This window comes from Callorhinus ursinus, unplaced genomic scaffold (assembly GCF_003265705.2).
Source record: "Callorhinus ursinus isolate GAN/ISIS: 27379988/994484 unplaced genomic scaffold, GSC_fseal_2.0 scaffold36, whole genome shotgun sequence".
In the NCBI taxonomy this organism is placed as follows: domain Eukaryota; kingdom Metazoa; phylum Chordata; class Mammalia; order Carnivora; family Otariidae; genus Callorhinus; species Callorhinus ursinus.
This window is the reverse complement of record NW_027397098.1, coordinates 15387445-15410084: the sequence shown is the minus strand read 5'-3', so window position 1 is coordinate 15410084 and position 22640 is coordinate 15387445.

Here is a 22640-nt window from a genome sequence, read left to right as displayed (position 1 = left end):
CCCCCAGACACGGGGCGAAGACGAACATAAAAGATGGAAATATAAGAGGAGGTACCCGGGATTTGTTGCTGAGGTTGTGTTTCTCTGAGAGGTTCTAACACGGGTGTTCATCATGACTGATATTCATATGTATGTTATGCTTCAAAGTAAAAAACAAACAAACAAACAAAAGGAAAAGGGGTGTGTTTATATACAACCATTTTGTGAAGGTCTGATCATAAATTGAGAAGGGAGAAAGGAATCAAAGTATCAAAACCATAATAAGATCAAAGGCTCGAGGCGCCTGGGTGGCTCAGTCAGTTAAGCATCCAACTCTTGATACCAGCTCAGGTCATGATCTCAGGGTTGTGGGATCAAGCCCCGCATCGGGCTCCCCTGCTCAGCGGGCAGTCTGCTTGAGATTCTCTCTCTCTCTCTCTCTCCCTCTGCCCTTACCCCCTGCTCACCTGCTCTCTCTCCCGATCTCTCTCAAAAAAAAAAAAAAAGATCGAAGCCTAGAAAACCAAGTTCTAAAGGGGTAGAACTTGGGTACTTAAGAGGATCAGGAAGATGTTTGCTTCTCATCCGCACTTAATTTCTTTCTTTGTGGGACATAAATAATGTTCCTCCTGAACTAAATTATCCTCTTTTAAATCACTTCTTTTGTTTTCTCAACTTTTGAAGGTGTTAACACGGCATCTCCATAGCTGTATTAGCATTTGTTTTCTCTAATTTTTTTCACCCTTAATTTTTCTTACTGCTCCAACAATGGAGAAGGTGGGAGTGCTTTGTTCCTCGCTCCTCTGGACATGCATATTTCAACCAGTTGCTCCCTAAGATCCAGTCCTGAAGTGAGGTCCTGTGCAGCATGGCTCCTGGAGGCCTGAGGGGAAGAGAGTGACGTGGTTTGGGAACATAGGTGAGGTTGGGTGGAGTGGAGTCTGGAGCCGAGGACCAAGAAGGAATTCTTGAGATGTCCTTGGTACAAAATGGTGGTTTCTTAAAGCACCGGGACAGGACCCATGGACAGAAAGTTGCTGCCCTGAGGTCTTGAGGAGTGGCTGATTATATACTCAGGAATTGGGAAAGTAAGGAAAAGGGAGGTCTGAAAAGGACTTCCTTTTTTTAAAAATTTTATTTTATTATGTTATGTTAGTCACCATACAATACATCATTAGTTTTTGATGTGGCGATCCACTGTTTTCCTATAACACCCAGTGCTCCACGCAGTACGTGCCCTCCTTAATGCCCCTCACCGGGCTTTCATATGCTAAAGAAGACCTACAGGATACCGGAGGCCTTGCCATTGTCAGGTTAAGGTTGTTTACCCCTCTAGCAAGGCAGTAACATTAAGATAGTTGGGAGATTCCTGGAAGAATGTCACACGTGTCCCACCCAGGAGTGGGGGTGGGGGGGAGATTGTAGGGTGTTGGCTTATGAGCTTATGCCTTGTCCTCAGCTTGCCTTCTGCTCCCTCAGCAAGAGCAACTGCCTACTCACCATCTTCCCCCCCGAGGAGAGCTGTGTTGGGGCTTGGTGCTGTAAGAGGATTCTTGGATAGGCTTGGCGAGCCTATACTGAGCACTCTGATTGCTAATGGGGAGGAAGACAGATCAGAAGAGAGGGGAGTGCTGTGTGTCCCAACCCTGACATGGAGGCTTTCCCTCTGCGACCACGTCTACCGTCCAGACCGTCAGGTGTGTCGTGAGGGAGGTGTGACGCCCAGCCTGGGGGGACTCCTCCTTCCGTCTTCAGCAGTGCAGGGGCACAGCTCTGCCTCTTCCATGTCTGACTCTCACAGGGGCTCTTTCCTCGCACGTGTGGCTTTGCAAGTATTAAAATACCGGACTTGGGCGCCTGGGTGGCTCAGTTGGTTAAGCGACTGCCTTCAGCTCAGGTCATGATCCTGGAGTCCCGGGATCGAGTCCCGCATCGGGCTCCCTGCTCAGCGGGGAGTCTGCTTCTCCCTCGGAACCCTCCCCCTCTCATGCTCTCTCTCTCTCTCATTCTCTCTCAAATAAATAAATAAAATCTTAAAAAAAATGTTAAAAAAATAAAATAAAATACCGGACTTAAGGCAGTAGTCACATGACTGTTCTGGCTACTGCTCACCAAAGATGCAGCCCTAAAATAACCAAATTTCGAGAACCACAGATAGACTCAGTGCTTGAGCAGGATGAGGGCCTTTCCTTCACTGAAAGTAAAAGGAAGTTTATCTCCCATTTTTTTAGGTTCCCCCCAAATGGAAATAAGTTGTGCCTGCCCAACAGGGTGTCTCTAGGCTGCATTGATACATATTTATCTGAAAGCCTTGCATTGTATTCAGCATGGATGGAATTTAGGAAGGTACTCAAGATAAGTACCCCCCCACCTGACTCCCACCCAGAGACAATCATGAGGAAACTTACCCTCTTTAAGGCAGAAAACTGACATTTTAAATAACTAATTATCAGCTCCTAAGGCATAACAGTCTCCCTATCAGGAAATGAATGTCCTAGGGGCACCTGGGTGGCTCAGTCAGTGAAGAGTCTGCCTTTGGCTCAGGTCATGATCTTGGGGTCCTGGGATTGAGCCCCACATTGGGCTCCCTGCTCAGTGGGGGGCCTGCCTCTCCCTTCTCCCTTCCCCACTCCCCCTGCTTGTGCTCTCTTGCTGTCAAATAAATAAATAATAAATCTTTAAATATATATATGTATATATTTTTAAGGAAATGAATGTCCTTGCTCACATGGGTGAGCTCATTTTCTCACAGACAAGAACTTTTCAGGATTTAGTTCACTTTTGCCAACAGTTATATCTGCAGTGAGATAGTGCTCTGGTAGCTTTAGAGCTGACTTGAAATAAATGGACATGTCTTTCTAGGGAGCATGGATTGGAATACATTTATAGTATCTTTCCCACCAGCCACTGCGCTGTCATTAGAAGATAATTATACTCTCGACAGGCATCCATTTCTTTACTTTCTTTTTAAAACCAGGGAAGAGTTTGAGACTGTTGGGGGGACGCACTCGGAACCCCAGAATTAGTATGAAGGTTATTTTAAACTCAAGATATTAGATCCAACAGATGCAGAAAGAAGCCTTCTCAAAGCTTGCCTTACCTGACTAAAAGCAGCATCTTCTGGGAAAAGGAAGACTGCCATGATTTCCCTCTCTGGGATGAGCAGAGAGATCAAGATCCCGGCAGAGAGATCAAGAGTAAACCTACTATAACCACCACCACCCCCGCCCCGGGGAAGAGTCTTAGGGCCCCGAAGAAGCCGGAAAGACCACTCATACCTGCATAAACAAACATTATCCCATACTTTCTTATCTCTTGTTTGTTTTCCTAAAAACACATTTGTCTTTCCTACAGAAACCTATTTTTTCTTCCCCTGGAAGCTTTTCTCCCCCACCCTTTCCCCTACTAAGTTAGGTACACAAGCCCCAAATTCTAACTGCCCCTTAGAAGCCTCCTGTGGTATGCAGTTTGCAGAAATAAAGAAACTCTTCTTTTCTTTTGCTAATCTGTCTTTTGTCCATTTCATTCATAGGCCTCCAGGAAAAGTTTTTCCTCTCCAGCAAGACTAATCTGAGCTTTGCACATCCAGAGGTCTTTAGGTGCCATTTCAATCTCGTGAAGGGAAATGCAAGGCATGTTCTAAATGGGGCAGGGAGGCAGAAGCCGACCAACTCCATGGAGCTTGATTTCCAGAGAGGTCCTGAATTCACAAGTGACCCTCAATTTCTAGCATGCCCCATTTTCTTCCTCAGTGTGTGCTCTGAGGACCCCCTGTCCCACATTGCTCAGGTAGCTTGATAAAATGCACCTCACCAGGCCCTGCCTCAGACATACAGAATCAGAATCACCTGCAAGGGGCCTGGGGATTTGCACGCATTACGGGTTCTCCAGGTAACTCTTAGGTAATATGGAAATGTAGTAATTCGCCTGACATCTGGAAAGGACTTTAGGAAACAAAGATGAAAGTGCTGTGGTCCCCACCCTCTAGGAGTTCACGAATTCACCTAACAAAGAAGAAAAGATGTGCAGAATGTCAGCAGAGGGGAGAATGTTGTTAAGTCCCGCTGAAGAGCTCTACAGAAACAAAAGTGTGGATGCCCACATTTATAAACTTGTCCACAAGCCAAGATCTGGTTAGTGTTTTAAAATGCAATTTCGGGGTGCCTGGGTGGCGCAGGCGATTGGGCATCTGCCTTTGGCTCAGGTCATGATCCTGGGGTCCTGAGATCAAGCCCCACATTGAGCTCCCTCCTCCACGGGAAGCCTGCTTCTCCCTGTGCTTGTTCTCTCTCTCTGACAAATAAATAAATAAAATCTTTGAAAAAAATTTAAAAAAAATAAAAAATAAGATACAATTTCAGGGGCACCTGGGTGGCTCGGTCTGTTGAGCGTCAGACTCTTGGTTTCGGCTCAGATTGTGATCTCAGGGTGGTGGGATCGAGCTCTGAGTCAGGCCCATGCATAGCGGGGAGTCTGCTTGAGAGTCTCTCTCCCTTCCCTCTGCCCCTCCCCCACTCGTGTGTGTGCGCTCTCTCTCTCTCTCTCTCTCTCTCAAATAAATAATCTTTAAAAAATAAAAAATAAAATAAAATTTCAGTAGCCCTGATTACAGACTGCATTTTTGCCATAGGCTAAGACATAAGCACAAGCTCCAGAGATCTGTGGACTAAGGCCAAGGTCAGGTGCAATAACCTGAAACCAAGATGTCAAATATTGTTGCAGCAAATAATCAATTTGGGCTAAATACAAACTGGCTGTTACTGAAGTCAACCAGAGGCCTGGCTCCAGAGACAAGACAGGAGTCAAAGACAGGCCACGGCCAGGGAGACTCCTAGTGTTCAGGCAGCTTGGGGCACAGCGGCAGGGGGGGGCGTGACCGGGGCTGGGCTGCTGGGCACGGACGGCCCTCCAGAGAAGGGTACAGATGTTGGAGAGAGTGGAACCGGGAGAAGCCCACCGGAGGCTCCAGAAAGGAAGGTCACGAAACACTGATATGCGGTCGGCCCCTCCTCCCTTGTCCCCTGCCTTGCAGGCTGAGCCCAGAGGAAGCCCCTGTCGGACAGGTCAGTGGTGGGCGGGGAGGGTTCGAGCATGCTGAGCAGAACTTGTCTGTACCGGGCCGGTTTCTGGGGGAGAAGCAGTCCTTCCTCTGCCTTGTCTTGGTGGCGGCGCCCTGGGCAGCACGGACGTTCGTGACTGAGGGAGGGCGGGAGGACCAGCGTGGTTCCTGGCCCCTTGCTGTCTGGCCGACTCGGCGGGAGTCTCTGGAGGACAGCACACAGTGGTGCCGGCTCATTTCTGGGCAAGATCAGAGACCATGTTCTCGTCCTGAGTCTCAGCCCCAACATGATCGGCGCTCCTTGTTGACCTCCTTTCCAGCCACAGTCCCTCTTCGTCTCGCAACTCATGCCACACAGGGCTCGTTGATGATCCCAGGACGTCTGTTTGTGCCTCCCCGTGTGAAGATTCTGTGATTCTAAGACAGCTTACAATGTAGTCAGAGACCAAAAATGCAGCAGAAGATATGGGGGAATTAGCAAATCGGATATTCGTATGTAAGCAAAAGAAAACCAAAGAAGACAAATGACTCATTTGAGTCGTCAGCACACTAGCCAGTTGTCGAGTTGTTGACAAGGTCCTCGTGGAGCACCTGCTAGCCACTGGACCCTGAAGATCAGAAGGGCTGTGGGGGCCCACTGTCATCGTCTGTTACAGGGGGTGTGGGAGCTCCGAGGTCCCAACCACCTGCCTGTCCCCGTCAGACAACCAACAGAAGGAGCTGGAGGGACACACAGCTCCGGCCCTGTCCTCGGCTGTCGAAGGGATCCACTCACGGTGTGATTCACCCTGAGTCTGGAGCACTGCGTTGCTTGAAGAGTAAAAGGGGGCCCAGGAGCTTTCTTTGTTCCGGTCTGAATCTCTTTAAGATGAGCCTGGAGGCGGAGACGGACGAGAAGGAGGAAGACAAGGAAAGGGGGAAAGAAGCACGTGGTGCAGACCGGCACGGACGAAGGGGACAGAGGGCAGGAGCAAGGAGGGCAGGGGGCTGGGAGCAGACGGAGGAGCAGTGCCCGGGTCCTCAGGCCCAGCAGGGCCGAGCGCAAGGCGGGGGCGGCAGGCGAGCGCGGCCCCGCGGCGCCCAGGGCAGCACAGAGCGGACCGGCAGGGGCCCAGGAAAGCAGGGAGAAGGTCGGCCTAAAGACAGAAGGCTCCCGGGAGCTCGAAGCCCCTTCCCTCCGCTTCCTCAGAGTAAGCCGCCGAGAGCCGGAGAAAGCTGGCGATCTGGATGACGTCTCAGACCCAGGGTCGCTCCTGGAGCGGGTTCAGCGAGCAGCCTCCGGCCTGTGGCGTCCAGACGAGATGGGAGATGCTTTCCTGTGAAGAGACTCGCTAGTCCTCAAGAGACGTCCACGGAGGCCAAGTGAGGAGCCCCATGGCGCCTTCCCCGCCGTGCACTCGCCGGTCAGCCCGTCGGAGCCCAGAACCACCAGAGTCTGGGGACAGCAGCCAGTATTGCATATTCAGACCCTGGAACAGACGGAAGAGGGAAACAAACATCCAGAGGAATAGACACGGTGTGGGGGGCAGGCGACCTCAAGAAACGGAAACGTGAGAATTGGCGTCCTCAGACACAGAAGGGTAGCTAGTGCCTCCGTGAAACAGCGCAGAATGCCTTTTTTTAACTGAGGCTTACTTACTTATTTATTTATTTTTAGAGAGACCGGGTGTGTGTGCAAGAGGGCGGCAGGCAGATGGAGAGGGAGAGAATTTTTTTTAAAAGATTCATCTATTTTATTTTTAGAGAGAGCGCACACATGCGCGGGGGTGGGGGAGGGGCAGAGGGAGCGAGAGGGAGAGAATCGCAGGCCGACTCTACACTGAGCATAGACTCTGACCCTGAGATCATGACCTGAGCCAAAATCAAGAGCTGGATGCTCAACCGACTGAGCCACCCAGGTGGCCCAGAGCTGAATGCCTTAAAAAGGAAAACACTGAAGGTGGGGAAGGCTTTTATAAGAAAACCAAAACAAACCAGAAAAACCAACTACAGTAGTATAAATGCCAATCTCAGCAGAACGGTGGGAAGATGAATTTTTTAAAAACTCTCAAAATCCAAAAGGGAAAGAGATGAAAATCAGAGATGAAATAACATACACCTGTGCTTCTGCAAATAGTGAAACTTCTAAGGAAACAGGAGCTCCAGCCAGAACAGTGAAGCACATCCATCCGAGGAGCGCTGCCAGGCATCCGGAACTCAGGCTGGGGCGGTCCTGAGTGCAGAATCGGAAATGAGGCCCCCAGCTACTCAAAAGCAGCACTGGATGTCAGGAGATCATGAGCAAGGCCCAGGCAGTCTGAGGACACGCCACTTTCTTCCAGGGTTCCTTACCTAGACCCCTTAACTAGTGAGGGAGGGTCTTCCAGCATTGACTCTCATGCACTCTCCCAGGAAGCCAATGGAAGGATGAGAGAGCAAACAAGCACAGAGACACCAGATCCAGGGAAGAAAAGTCCAGCACAGGAGAGAAGAAAAAACGCCACGATTCCTGGGGCAGGTCCTAAGCAAAACCATGCAGCCTGGAGCAGGCCAACACCCAGACGAGGGGACACCAGACAGCCAGACGTGTCTGTGCCCTCAAGGAGACTGCTGTGCTCATGCTGGAGAGTTTGGGGAGAATTCGTAAGTGCACGGAGAGTCAAACAGAGGAAAGACCAATGCAATTATTCACTTTAGGCAGAAAAAATGCCGGAGAAAGGAAAAGGAGTCATAGTTTTCAGTGTGAGTGGTGTTTACATAGATACAAGTCAAGTAACCAAATATTTAGGATGGAGTGTGTTGAAAACTGATGGCTGAGGCATATGTGCCTGTGTGTGTGTGCATGTGTGCACGTCTGTGCGTGTGTGCCCGTGTATGTGTGTGTGCCTATGCGTTCATGTGTGCATGTGTGTGCAGTTATGTGTGCATGAGCACGTGTGCATGTGAGCCTGTGCATGCACGTGTGTACTGTGTGTGTGCACGTCTGTGTGTGTGCGTGTGCATGCGGTGGTAAGCAGCAGCCACCAGTGAACAGCCAAAACCCTAGTGCACAAAATGAAAGTTGGTGGGAAAAGCCTGAAAAAAAGAAGCAGGAGGTAGCACTATAAACCTATTTTCAGAGTTAAATCGGGTGAATTGGCCTTATTGGCCCCGATGTGGCCCGGATGTCCCCGTGTTTAAAGACCTCAAGTAATTCTGTGTGCAGCCAAGATTAAGAACCCGGTTCAGGGCGCCTTGGGGGCTCAGTCGGTGAAGCGTCTGCCTTTGGTTCAGGTCATGATCCCAGGGTCCTGGGATCGAGTCCTGCATTGGGCTCCCTGCTCAGCGGGGAGTCTGCTTCTCCTACTCCCTGTGCTCATCCCCCTCCCTACTCGTTCTCTCTCTCTCAAATAAATAAGTAAAATCTTAAAAAAAAAATAAAAGAGCCCAGCGGAGAGCAGAGGTTTCCAGTGGGCCAGTCCCAGGGTGGCCTGCGTCTCCCTCTGACATGCCTTCACAGGGGGAAGAGTGTCCAGGTCTTGGATGGAGGCATCCCAGTCCCTTGATTTGATCGGGAAGGGGAGGAGTCAGAGATAATCCGTTGTTACTGATCACTGCAGGGGCCGAGCACCGCGTTGGGTGTTCTGCACACAGTACTCGCCGTAGGAGATCTCCAGGAAGAAAGGTCGGGGACGGGGTGCGGAGACACAGGGTCCAGGCCAGCAGTCAGAGCCTGGCCCGTGGGCTCTCTGCAGGTGTGCCCTGACCCCTGAGCGCCGGGAGGACAGGGTGCCACCCAGGAAGGACAGAGGCTGCAGGGTGGTTAGCAAGAGTGGGCAGCTGTACCGGCCTGGGACCTCCTCCCTGGCCCAGGGACCTGGCACTGCCTAGTCTGTGGGGAAGAGTTGTCAGAAGAGTGGGCTACAGCCTTCTTGCGCACTGTTTCCTCTGAGGCAGGGAGCTGGAAATCGCCCCGAGAAAGATTTCGACTCAGTTAAAATAAATGCATTTCTCCCTCTCCCCTTCCGTCTCCCTTCTCTCCACGTATCATGAAAGAGAGAGATACACGTAACATTACATAGTCCTTGCTCAGGAAAAATATTCAAGCAGAGCCTTTTAGCCATGGGTAGAAATTAAATTCAACATGCTCTGAGATCTTCTCTGTCTCCAGGACCCTGTAATCCTGAGGACATGAAAACTTCATTAAGACGGAACCTGGTAATTTGTAGCGGCCACACTGGGCTCGAGCGGTAGTATACCCTTGAGCTAATAAAAAGGCTTTCTAGAGCAAGCAATGCTGCTTGAGAGCAAGTTGAAGCCAAACATTACAGCTGTTCCAGACCAACAATTTGTGTGCTAATTAAAACAATTCTTAGAAAGTGTCCAAAGAATTTTGTTCTCCTGAGCAACCCTTTATTAGCATATTTTGGTTACTAAATGTACTTGACTTTCCTCCAATTAGTCAAACTGATAGGGTTTTTTTCCATGTGGGCATGCAAACTGTAGCTGCAGGAAGGAAATTTAGCGAGTCTCTGCTAATCACACCAACATAAAGATGGCTCATCACTGAGGATGGAGAGGCTGACTACCCAGCCAGTGGCCGTCAGTCTGACGCTCCTGAAAGCCCAGCCTCTGACAGCTCCCCTGGCTGCCTTGGTGTCTTCTCCGAAAGCTGAAATTCCTCCCAACCCAAGGAAGACTGTGGCTGGAGGCAGCTTCTCTCCCTAGAGTGGTGGCCACTGAGGAGAGCTCCTTCCTGCGGGCTGCCTTGGGGAACGCCTGCTGGGGAAAGCGCCAGAAGGAAGGGGAAAGCACCAGAAGGGGAAAGCGCTAGAAGGGGAAAGTGCTAGAAGCAAGGGGAAAGCGCTAGAAGGGGAAAGCGCTAGAAGGAATGGGAAAGCGCTAGAAGGGAAAGCGCTAGAAGTGGAAAGTGCTAGAAGGAGAGCTCACAGCTGCAGAGGGAGGACGGGCGTCTGCACGAGGGGCCTGGGGGAGCAGATGCTGACTCAACGCTCCCCAGAGCTCGGACCGGCCAGGCTTGGCAGCTGTCGTCCTCGGTCAGACCACACCGGGGCTCCGTGTTTAGGTCTTGGCACCGTATTTTCGGAAAGACTGGGGGACAAACGGTGGTGGGTTGAGACAGGGATGGAAAACCTGGAAACGGGGAATCACTGAAGGAAACAGGAATGGTTTCTGATTTTGAGGCAAATGTGATCGATAGTTCAAATATTTGGAAGGAATTTTTTTTTTAAGAGTTTATTCATTTATTTGACAGAGAGAGAGCACAAGCAGGGGGAGTGGGAGAGGGAGAAACAGGCTCCCCGCTGAGCAGGGAGCTGGACATGAGCTGAGCTGAAGGCAGACCCTTAACCGACTGAGCCACCCAGGCACCCCTGGAAGGAAATTTTTGAAAAAATGGTTCATTTTGACTTGGTGTGGCAGATGAGGCTTGTGTTTGGTCCTCCCGTGTTTGCCTTCCTTTCTGTCTTCCTGCCACCTCACCACAGTCGACCCGTGGTCAAGGGGAGTTCCTGCCTGGGGGCTCTGCCAGACTTGAGGGCAAGGGCCCTCCCTGACTTTTAGAAAGGCTTGTAAGAAAGCAGTTTCAAGTGGTGGGGTAGAGAAAGTAGTGGCATTTTTAAGAATCAGGAGACAAAAAGATATTCTGGGAGGAGGGGGTTGGACGTAGGTGACTTGCCCCACAGTGAGTGACCTCACTCCCTTCCATGAAGGCGCCCTGGAAGGTGGGAGGGCCTGGGGGTGGCTGAGCGGCCGCACCCCACAACAGCCCCTGCGGGACCCTGAGCATTCCAGTGGTCACAGGCATGAATGAACTAAAATGAGAATGTCCCTGAATATTTGGCTCTGCATAGGCCCGTGGGAACTTTTCATTGCCCTGTGGTTGTGTGGTGTTGGCCGGGAACTTTATAATCACTGACTTTGAGTGTTGACACTGACCGCACTGGAGGAGGCTCGGGTGTGAATGTAAGTTGACTTAAAGAAAGAAATTGCCATTTCTTCCACATCCGTATTTACAGATTAGGTGACAATACATTTGTAGAGCTCAATGACAGAGCAAGGTCTAGTGAGTACAAGGTTCCGAAAGGAGGTTATTATGTCAGTACATGTAAGGAAGCAATTTCTTAGCACTGACACTGCCCAGCGATAGCAGGGACTGATGCGAGAAACCAGGAACTCTGGGGTCACAGCTGGGACTGGAGCGCTGTCTTTCAAGGGTATTTTGAAGGAGCATCTCTTGATGGTCAGTACAAATCTGATTAAGTAATCTCTTCCGTCCCTTCCAAATCTGGGGTTCTGTGATTCTGTCAATCAGTGGAGTCCATGCCTCAGAGTGGGCGCAGGATGGAGATTCCAAGTAGCTTGTAAATATTTACCCCCGAGTCCTTGGGAAGCAGTGGCTGCACTTCTGTATCCTAGTACTGTAGCAGGTGACAGAGCCCATTTTCACAGGGAAGGACAGCTGAGTCAGCTTTGACTGTTCTCAAACTTGCCGTGTATTTTGTTTCTTCCTTGATGTCTGAGGAATGAGTTTTCCTTTCCTTTGTTGCTGTTGTTGTTGTTTTTAATGGTAACTATCAGACTGTGCTGAGCATCAAGAGAAAAGAAACTTCATGTAGAAACTGGAAGTAATCCTGGAGGAATTAGGGGCACAGGAAATGAAAGACATAGATTGCCGAGAGAGAGTGGAAACACTGAGTATCATTCCCAAGCCAAGCTGCGAGTTTTATTACAGGATGTGTCTAAGTCCCAGTGTTGGGTTTGGCTCAACTGTCCTCCGGCAACACTCTGCTCTGTGTCAGATGAACTTGGGGTTTGCAGATGCCACTGCAGTGACACTTGAGTGCACAAGTGTGTGCTCGGCCGCCCACGCGGTGCTCACGCCTGGTTCTCGGGCAGCTACCCAACCCACCCATCGTTATACAAAACATTATTCGAGCAAGCTTTTGGGGCAGAAATTAGTTCTTTAATTTTAATTATCTTTCGTTTTATTGAAAACTTAAAGAATTCCATCAGTTTAAATATTGGTTCCAATATCAAAGTGTGGAAAAGTAACTTCTCTTTCCTGTTTTCGATAAGCTTATAAAAATTATTTTCGTCACTCCTAGTTGAACTACTAGCAAGTTCTGTGTGATGCTACATCCATTAAACACAGGGAAGGCAAGCTGTGCGTGAGAAACAGATCACTCTGCTTTGCTGTTCTTTAAGTACAGAATGTGTCAAGTCAATTACAACTATTTGTGTTATATAATTTAGGGATACTAGGAAGTAGAGGTGACAAAAATTATTTTGTAACAATTGGGGAAATATTGTTTTCTCAATTGGTAAGGATTTCTGATCTCGATTGCACATCAGGAAAATATTTTGGAAAATCTGTTTTGGGCCATGGCAGAGTTGCTTTAATTGGACTAACTTTCCTGCCAATAACCATGGTAAACTCCGTATTAAATATTAACAACAATGGTTTGAAGGCATCAGCGGTGAGCAGAAGCAGATAGAACCTGGAAGGACAGAAGACTTAAAATAAGGAAAGAAAACTAGCGAATGTCCTCTAGCCACATTCATCTGACTTCTCCCCTGACGATACTTCCCAGCTCCCTCAGGGCACATGAGACTCAAGCAAAAAGTGGCAATTTTACAAAGATGAAGAGACAGAATTTGGAGGTCAATGCTGCCAGAGCGGCTGGGAACTGAAGAGAAAATCCCAGGAGGGAAGGATGCACAGAATGGGCATCTCCTAAATTTGTGCAAAAACCTGTTTCACGGTCTTGGCTGGCTCCTAACTACACATGTATAGTTAGGAACCCCCACCTGCCTTCCCTGTCCACCCCCAGAAATCAGCAGCTGGAAAGCTGAATGGCTGAGGAGGCACTGGGCAGCCCAGTGCTGGAGGTGGTTTGGAGTTCAAGTTCCATCAAGTCAGAAGGGCTTGATAGACCCTGTAGCTTTCCCAGAAGGGACACACCTGGGGGTGTCACATTTCAGGACTAAGATTGTTCTCTGCTCATCTATGGTGAATGCAGTGACAAGAAGACATACAGGAGAGACTCAGGAAAGAACAAAGTTCATTATGCTCACGGGCCCCAGAAATGGGAGGCACAATGCCATGTGGAGCCTCATGGGGAAGCACCAGGTGGTCGGGATCAAGGGAAAACCAAAATCAAGACCTTTACTAGGATTTCTGTGGGAAAGAAAGGCAAGATGGGGCAGGGCAAATGGCTTACAACTGGCTAGTTTGAATAATTCCATCAAGCTCTGAGCTATAGACAATGTCCCTGGCTCTGAAATGAAGACAGAGGAATACTACCTCCTGGGGAACGAGGGCCAGATTGGTTAGTTTGCATATCAAAGGTGTGCTTCCAGCTGAGCCTTTTAGCATCTCTAAGGATCAGCTGGCCTTGGAAGAGGCAGTCTTTCCTGAGACAGAAAAGTTGTAAAGATGTCAAAATATAATATACAAAAAAATTAAAAATGTAAACAATACAAAAGGATATACTCCAGACCAAAGAGGAAAACCAAAACAGACTTATCTTAACAAAGATTAAAACCAACCTTCTACAGGGTCAAAGTAATCTACCACTGATTTAACTGCCTATCAGAAAAACAACTGTCAATTCTTTTTAGAGGAAGATAACACAATCCAGTTTCTACAGTGTATCATCCACAATGTCAAGTATACAGTGAAAACCACTAGATATGCCAAGAAATATGAGACATGATCAAGAAAGGAGTCTATAGAAGCAGATCAACAGATGGTCTGGATGTTGGAATTAGCAGATTAAGACTTTAAAATAACAATTAGAAATATAAAAAACAACTTATGAAAACAAATATGAAAAGATGGACAGAACAGGTGAGCAAATGAAAATTCTCACCAGAGAAATAGGAATTATAACAAAATGGAATGAAAATTCTAGAAGTCAAAAAATACAATATCTGAAATGAAAAATTCAATAGGTAGACTTAACAGCATAATGGATACAGAAGAAAAAGGATCAGTTAATTTGAAGATACTTCATTAGAAAGTATCCAAATTAAACAGGAAAGAATGGAAAAAATAAAAGAACATCCAAGATGTGTGGAATTATAAATTTGTTAAAAATACATGTTAGCTTCAGAAAGAGGAGAGAGGGAATGGGGCAAAATAAAGACAGATAATAAAATATAGAGCCATCTCTTCCATATTTGAAGAGATAATGGACAAGATTTTCTATCACATAAAAAACACAAACTCACAGATCTGAGAAACTCAGTGAACCCCAGTCAGAATAAACATAAACCACTCCTAGACATATGATAGTTAGATTACTGAAAAACAGATAAAGAGTAAATCTTAAGTATAGCTGGAGGAAGACTGCCCATTACATTCAGGGGAACAACTATAAAATGATAGTTGATTTCTCATCAGAAACAGTGAAGGCCATAAAACAATGTAATGGCATCTTTGAAGTTCTGTATGTACTCACAAAATAAAAAAAGAAAGGAAAAAAACCCTAGCAACCTAAATTCTATACCCAGTGGAAATTTCTTCAAAATGAAGGAAAAATAAAGATGTTTTAGAAGAAAAAAAATTCTCACAGAATTTTGCACCAATGGACCTGCACTATAAGAAATGCTAAAGAAAAAAAAAAGAAAAGAAACGCTAAAGGAAGTTCTTAAAGCTTAAGGGAAAGTATTCAAGGGGCACCTGGGGGGCTCAGTCATTAAGCGGCTGCCTTTGGCTCAGGTCATGATCCCAGGGTCGTGGGATTGAGCCCCGCATCGGGCTCCCTGCTCAATGGGAAGCCTACTTCTCCCTCTCCCACTCCAGCTTCTTGTGTTCCCTTTCTCACTGTCTCTCTCTGTCAAAAAATAAATAAAATATTAAAAAAAAAGTATTCAAGATGGAAATCTGGATCTGCAAGAGGGAATGAAAAGTATCAGAAATTCAATATATAGGTAAGTGTAAAAAATTATTCTTTCATAATTTTTTAAAGTCTCTTTGAAGGAATAGTAATGATGATGGTGATGATGATAATGATGATGATGACATATTGTGGGGTTTATGACACACATAGAAGTAAAACAACAATAACACAATGTGCTAAGGGTTAAATGAATATTATATTGTGAGTTTCTTACATTGAATGTGAAGTTTGATAACATTAAAGTAGACTGTGATAAACTAAAGGTGCATATTATAATAACTAGAATTACCATTAAAAGATATTTAAAAAGAGGGACACCTGGGTGGCTCAGTCAGTTAAGCATCTGCCTTCGGCTCAGGTCATGATCCCAGGGTCCTGGGATCGAGCCCCGCGTCGGGCTCCCTGCTCTGCGGGAAGCCTGCTTCTCCCTTTCCCACTCCCACTGCTTGTGTTCCTGCTCTTGCTATCTTTGTCTCTGTCAAATAAATAAATAAAATCTTTAAAAAAATAAATAAAAAATAAAAAAATAAAAACAAAAGATATATAAAAATAGATGCAGCTAAAAAGTTAATAGAAACAATAAATGAGGTCCCAACAATTACTTATTGATGAAAAAGAAGGGAGGAAAGGAAGAATAAAGAACAAATAGAAAACAAAGAGCAAGATGGTAGACTTACACCCAACTATATCAAGAATTACATTAAATATAACTTGTCTAAATATTAGAATCATTAGACTGGAAGAAAACCAAATCTAACCATCTGCTACTTATATGAGCATATTTTAAATTTAAAGACAAAGATGGATTGAAAGTAAAAGGACAAAGAAAGGGCAACCCTCTTGGTTTCCCTCCCTCCTAAGGAGCTTTGTATTATCACTTTGCTATTGTTCAGTTAACCTTGCTTTGCTGCCCACCACTCCATCTGGTCTACCTCGTCATTCTTCGAAGTGCCGTGACCAAGAACCATGGGCACGGACAGAGGAAAAAATCCTGTAACACTCATGAGGGCTTGTCCAGGATCTCCACCATTGTTAAAGACAACTAACCATGAGTGGTGGGCAGCAAGTCTCTCTCTCTCTCTCTGCCTCTCTCCCTCTCTCTCTTTCTCTCCATTTTGTTTGTTGAAACAATGGGCACCCATCAGCCATGTAAGAGCAATTGGCGTGCCTGCCATTCTCAAGTCTTGGGTGATAGACTCTCTGGGCTCCTTTCTGACTGACCCCCAACAGAAGTTGGGAATGTCAGTTTGGTGAGGGCTCAGAACTCTTTTCAGTGCAGCTCACCAGATGTGGGAGACCTAGGGAAAACCAAGCAGCAATTGAGAGGCCTGACCAAGGCCATATTTTGGTGGACACACGAGGGCTCTTGGAAGGACCTGGTTCCTTACTTGCCTGTCCAGGCATCCAAAACAAAAACCCTCTACGACTCTTTTCTCAACTGATTCCTCTTCCAGGAGAACAAGTGGGAAGGCCCAGGATGGTCCCCTGGACATTCTCCTGCGAGTGGTTTGGGTGGCCTCCAAGGGATCTCACTCACAGTTCCCTGTTATGGTGAGGAGCTGTCTCCTGTTTCTGACTCCTCCTATGCTGGGCATTACTAGGACACCCCTCAGACTGGCTACACCACCTATGTGAGGGAATAGCCAAGCAGGGCAAAAGACCTAAGATCTAAGGAATCCCCCAACTTTTCGGTCCCATTGGGGCTTATTCCAGTTGGATTTCTCCTCCCTGGGTGCCCCATCTTGTCCCCCCATATGGCTATGTCAGACAGAACAACTCTACAAAAAAAAGAAGTATCCATTGACTTCTGAGGGAGTCTTAAGGGTAGGGAAATCAGGGTCACTCTCTGGAGGTAGGACCGAGCCTGGGTAAGTGCAACTACTCCCAGCACCTCGCAGAGAGGATGGAGATTCTGGCTGTCAGTCACATGAGTAGCTAGGGCCACACATCAGGAAAAGATGAGAGGAAATGAGATGGGGGACACCTTTTCCTCTCTTCCCAAGTCTCCCTGATCAACTATAAGAAACTGAGTTAAGGGATGCCTTTTCCTCTCTTCTTGTAGATGGGTAATTCCCTGACCAAGACCCTTCCTTACTCAGGCCCGTAAATCACTCAATATCATTTACTTGGTGCCTTCCTGGTCTTAACTGGACAAAGACAACTCATTTTGCTTTGTTCTGGGGCATGGACACAATACAAGTTGGAGGATCAGACATGCCACCTGAGGGACTTGGCCTTCCTGGTTTTAATTGGGAAAAAGGTGGCTCATTTTCTTTTGTTCTGATCTCAGCAATGTAGGATTGATCTCAGCCCCCTGTCTGCTTTCTTCCAGACCCCACCCCGTCCAGGGTGGGGGGAACAAAGGAACACCACATCCACATCAAAAGTTAATAGGCAAACAGACATTTTTCCAAAGAAGACATCCAAATGGCCAACAGGCACATGAAAAAGTGCTCCACATCGCTCGGCATCAGGAAAATCCAAATCAAAACCTCGATGAGATACCACCTCACACCAGTCAGAATGGCTAAAATAACAGGTCAGGGAACAACAGCTGTTGGCGGGGATGTGGAGAAAGGGGAACCCTCCTACACTGTTGGTGGGAATGCAAGCTGGTGCAGCCACTCTGGAAAACAGTATGGAGGTTCCTCAAACAGTTGAAATTAGAGCTACCATTCGATCCAGCAATTGCACTACTGGGTATTTACCCCAAAGATACAAATGTAGGGATCCGAAGGGGTACGTGCACCCCAATGTTTATAGCAGCAATGTCCACAATAGCCAAACTGTGGAAAGAGCCAAGATGTCCATCGACAGATGAATGGATAAAGAAGAGGTGGTATATATACACAATGGAATATTATGCAGCCATCAAAAGGAATGAGATCTTGCCATTTGCAACGACGTGGATGGAACTGGAGGGTGTTATGCTGAGTGAAATAAGTCAATCAGAGAAAGACATGTATCATATGACCTCACTGATATGAGGAATTCTGAATCTCAGGAACAAACTGAGGGTTGCTGGAGTGGTCGGGGGTGGGAGGGATGGTGTGGCTGGGTGATAGACATTGGGGAGGGTATGTGCTACGGTGAGCGCTGTGAATTGTGTAAGACTGTTGAATCACAGATCTGTACCTCTGAAACAAATAACGCAACATATTTTAAGAAAAAAGAAAAAGAAGAAGATAGCAGGAGAGGAAGAATGAAGGGGAGTAAGTCAGAGGGGGAGACGAACCATGAGAGACGATGGACTCTGAAAGACAAACTGAGGGTTCTAGAGGGGAGAGGGGTGGGAAGATGGGTTAGCCTGGTGATGGGTATTAAAGAGGGCACATTCTGCATGCAGCACTGGGTGTTATGCACAAACAATGAATCATGGAACACTACACCAAAACAAATGATGTAATATATGGTGATTAACATAACAATAAAAAAGAATTTATTTTAAAAAAAAAGTTAATAGGCAAATGGAGTCCGCAGGGGAATCTCCACCCCTGGCTCCATGCTTCCTAAGGGTAAGATCAGGTCCCCTTACCTGCCCTATCCTGGAACCCCTGCCCGTGCTCGAGGGCTTTACCCTCTGCAAGAATAAGTAGTGTTTGAAGGGGAACCAACGGGAGGTGCTGCTACAAGATCTGAGACCAAGGGGGACTTAAAAGTTTTCCAAACTTGGATGAATGCTTCTGTTAAATCAGACCCTCTCCAAAGCAGAAAGACGTGGAGTTTTGGCCACTGCTGAAAGATCCGGAGATCAAGGGACAGGTGAGCCCAGGGGTGGCTTCAGTTTCCAACTGGAGCCCAGACTGTACCTCCTCAAGACCCCAACTGGAATCCTAACTACCCCGTTGGAAACTGGTATTGTCGTCACTTCCAAGCCCGCATCACAGAGGGATTGAGCAGTACATTGGGGCTTCTCCCTCATTTGTTTTCCCGGGTTAATGGCTATAATTGGAGCCAAACTGTGGTTAGTCTACCTCAGGACAGAGAATTAAGGAATATTCTCAAGCAGCTGCCAAAACTCCCTTTGTTTCAGGGAAATTCCCTGTGTTCTCTAGCCTGACATGGACTGCGTATTTCCACTTTGGTGGAAAAAACATGGCATCTGTTCATCTGTCAAGCTGCCGAGATTTAGAACCGGGAATGATTCTATCTACACTTGCTGAAGGCCAAATAAAATGGCGGTTAATCCTGTCTGTCTCGAAGTTTTCATGTGTAAGTTCTTTGGATGTCTAGGTCTTTTCCAAATAGGATAAAGTGCTAAAACATTGATTAGGTTTGTGCTTTTGAAGGATTTTTGGGTCTGTTGGTAAACAAAGTTTTCATAGGTATTTGTTAAGCAAGCTTTCAAAGTCTCTGGTAAAGGAAAACAACAGTTTTCTTAGAAATATTGAGAGACTCTCATTAAATACACAGTTATCCCCCCCCAGTTCTCCCGAGGCTGAGAGAGAGCATGAGAGAGAGAGCATGAACAGGGTGGGGAGGGGCAGACGGAGAGGGAGAAGCAGACTCCCCGCTGACCAGGGAGCCTGATGTGGGGCTCGATCCGGGGACCCCGGGATCCTGACCCGAGCCGAAGGCAGACACTTAGCTGACTGAACGACTGAATCACCAGGGGCCCCCGAAATCATTCTTAAAGGCCCAATTGGCCCCAGATATTCGGAAAAAAATGCAGAAGTCGGCTGTTCGCCCTGAGGGGACCCCAGAAGAGCTCTAAGGAGCTGCCAGCGGGTCTGTTACAATCGGGACCAAGAGCAGAGTGAGGAACAGGAGCTAAAGAGGAAGTCTGAGGCTTTAGTTGCAGCCTTGAATGCTGTCGCCAGCTCAGCCTCCCAAGGATCTGGCCTCCGTGGCCGCCCAGGACACAGGAAGTGAGAATGTCCCCAGTGACAAAAACCAAGGCCCTGGAACCTTATCCCGCTTGTGGGGGTCACTGGAAATCTGAATGCCCTTGGGGACCTCCGTCTGCGAGGGTTCAGATGCCCAGTGCCCCTGATCGGGACTGATGGGGACCGGGGCTCTCCCTGGTGGTTCCTCCAAAACAGCCCACCACGGGGAACCCAGCGCCTCAGGCAATTTCGAAAACAGAAGGAAAACCAGTCAATTTCCTTCTTGATACTGGAGCCACCTTTTCTGTGCTACTCTCGGCCCCGGGCCAACTGTTTAACCACAGTGTTGTCATTAAGGGAGTCACTGGCCAACCCATAGCCAAATTCTTTTCTCACCTTCTGGGATGCACCCGGGAGACCTAATTTTCTCTCAGTCTTTCTTAATGCCTGAGGGCCCCACAGGTCTCTGAGGTAGAGATATTAAGTCTCATGGTCTGGAAGTGAGAGGACGCAGGTTACTTTCCCTATATCCCCTCAAAATCATAATCCTATTGCATTCCTTCCACCCACCCTTCTCCATACAGTACGTGGGTGGTTCACTAAGATAGCCTCTATCTCTCGCCGGACGCCTGGCTGTACTTGGTCTTGCATTGTGCTTTGGGTCTTACCTCCTAAAGACCTTAAGCTGCTTTATATCTTCCTGAATAAAGGTCATCAAACTCCAAACTGTGGTTCAGATCAAGACTCACATGGGGGTCAAACCAGACTTACAGGGGACCCCTTGATAGATCAGGATGAGAGGCACCCTGAGTGTTGCCCCGTCCAATGCCCTGAGCAGCAGGAAGTAGTTAGGGTTACCTCTTCAAGGGGGGGGGGTGATGAAGGATAGCTGGCAGGCAGGCAGGCAGGGACACAGGGCCCCGCCCTAAGAGGGAACCACCCTTAAAAAGATTTTACGCCACTCTGGAAGGAGCCCTCCACCCTTTCCCATGTCAAGATAGGTGACAAAAACCTGCCTGATGACAGGCGCAGGGAGGGTTCATCAGATGAAAACAGCCCGCTAACAAGCCCATAAAAACCCCTAGACTTAGAAACTGGTGGCAACCCTCTTGGGTCCCCTCCCGCCTCTGGATCTTTGTACAATCACTTTGCTATCGCCCAATAAACCTTGCTTTGCTGCTTGACATAGGAAAGACAATAGGGTTCGAAGCCGACGCCAAGTAAGATTTCTTGAGATGCCTTTGGTGCAAAAAGGTGGTTTTATTAAAGCACGGGGCCGGGACCCATGAGCAGAAAGAGCCGCACTGGGGTCGTGAGGAGTGGCCTGTGATATACTTTCAAGTTGGGAGGGGGTTGGGGATAGCGTGTCTCTAAGGAATTTTTGGAAACAAGGTTTCCAGGACGTTGAGGGGGCTAGTATTGTTGGGAAAAGTTATGTATTACTGTCTAGTAAGACCTTAGCCATGAGACCCTTCAGATGTATATCGGAGGGCCATATGCTTAGGGGGAGGGGGGTGACTGCCAACACGCATCTTGAGGGGTTTAGGGATAAAGGATTTTTCTAAAGGAATTTTTATATGTTAAAGTAGACTCCCAGGATCCTGGGGGGTCAGGCTACAGTTGCCTTTTGTTTGCCCTTAACAAAGTATTAACTTCGATGCAGCTGAGTCCCTAGAGGAAGGTCACTCTGCCTCTTCCAAGGACTTGTCAATGCACTGTAGGTAGGAAGGAAAATTTCTCTTCTGCCTTTGTTTCCCACATCACTACCCACCAAAACAAATAAATAAATAAATAAATGACAGAGAAAGACACACCATGCGAAATCTAATTTTTAAAAATGCTTGTGTGGCTATATTAATATAAAAAATGTTATAAAATTTTATAAACTTATAGGAAGTACATAGACATGCAAAAAGAATACACTTTAGAGAGGAATGGAGGTGCAAATTACTTTTGTTCAGGTGTTTTGCAACTACATAATAGAAGCAACTTATTCTTTTAGAAAAAGAATAGTTCTGCATAATGTTTGTAGTAAACAGTATTCAGATTTGGGTTTAAGCATCAAAATGTATGACATGGGTCTTAAAAAGGAAATGTTTTGGGGTAAGCAATGATCATCAAAAGGAAACCTGAAATTTGATACCCATCTTTATTGTATAATTTTTGCAATATTACGTCCCTAAGAGGACTTCTTTAATTAAGTTAAATTAAGTGTAACTTCAGAAACTTTTGGAAGATATGTTGAAACCCTTTGAAATAACTGAAGTGATATTCCAAGGTGTTACAAAACTAGGAATGGGAAATATTTTTTAATAAGTACATTTAGGTAGGTGATTGCATTTATTCCAGAGTACACCAAATTTAGTTATGTAGAAAGGTATATTCTCCTCATCCTTGGAATTTATTTTAAAGGGCCAGGATTAAAAAAATTGAAAGTTATTAAACTATAATGATACCAAAACCAGATACAGACATTGGAAGAAAACTATAGACCACCATCTCTTATGAATATTGATGCAAAAATCCTCAACAAAATATTAGCACACTGAATTCAGCACCATATTAGAAAGATCACACACCATTTCCATGTGGCATTTGTCCTTAGATTGCAAGAATGGTTCAACATATGAAGATTGATTAGTGGAATATGATACATTAATAGAATGAAGGAAAAAAAAAACCACATGATCATCTTAATGCAGAAAAGAATTTGATAAAATTCAATGCCCGTTTATGATGGAAACACTCAATAAACTGGGGCTAGAAGGAAACTTTCTCAACATGGCCCATATAAGAAAAACCTACAACTAGAATCGTACTCAATGGTTACAGAGAGAAAGCTTTAAAGTCGATACCCATTCATGATAAATACTCTCAACAGAGTACAGAAGG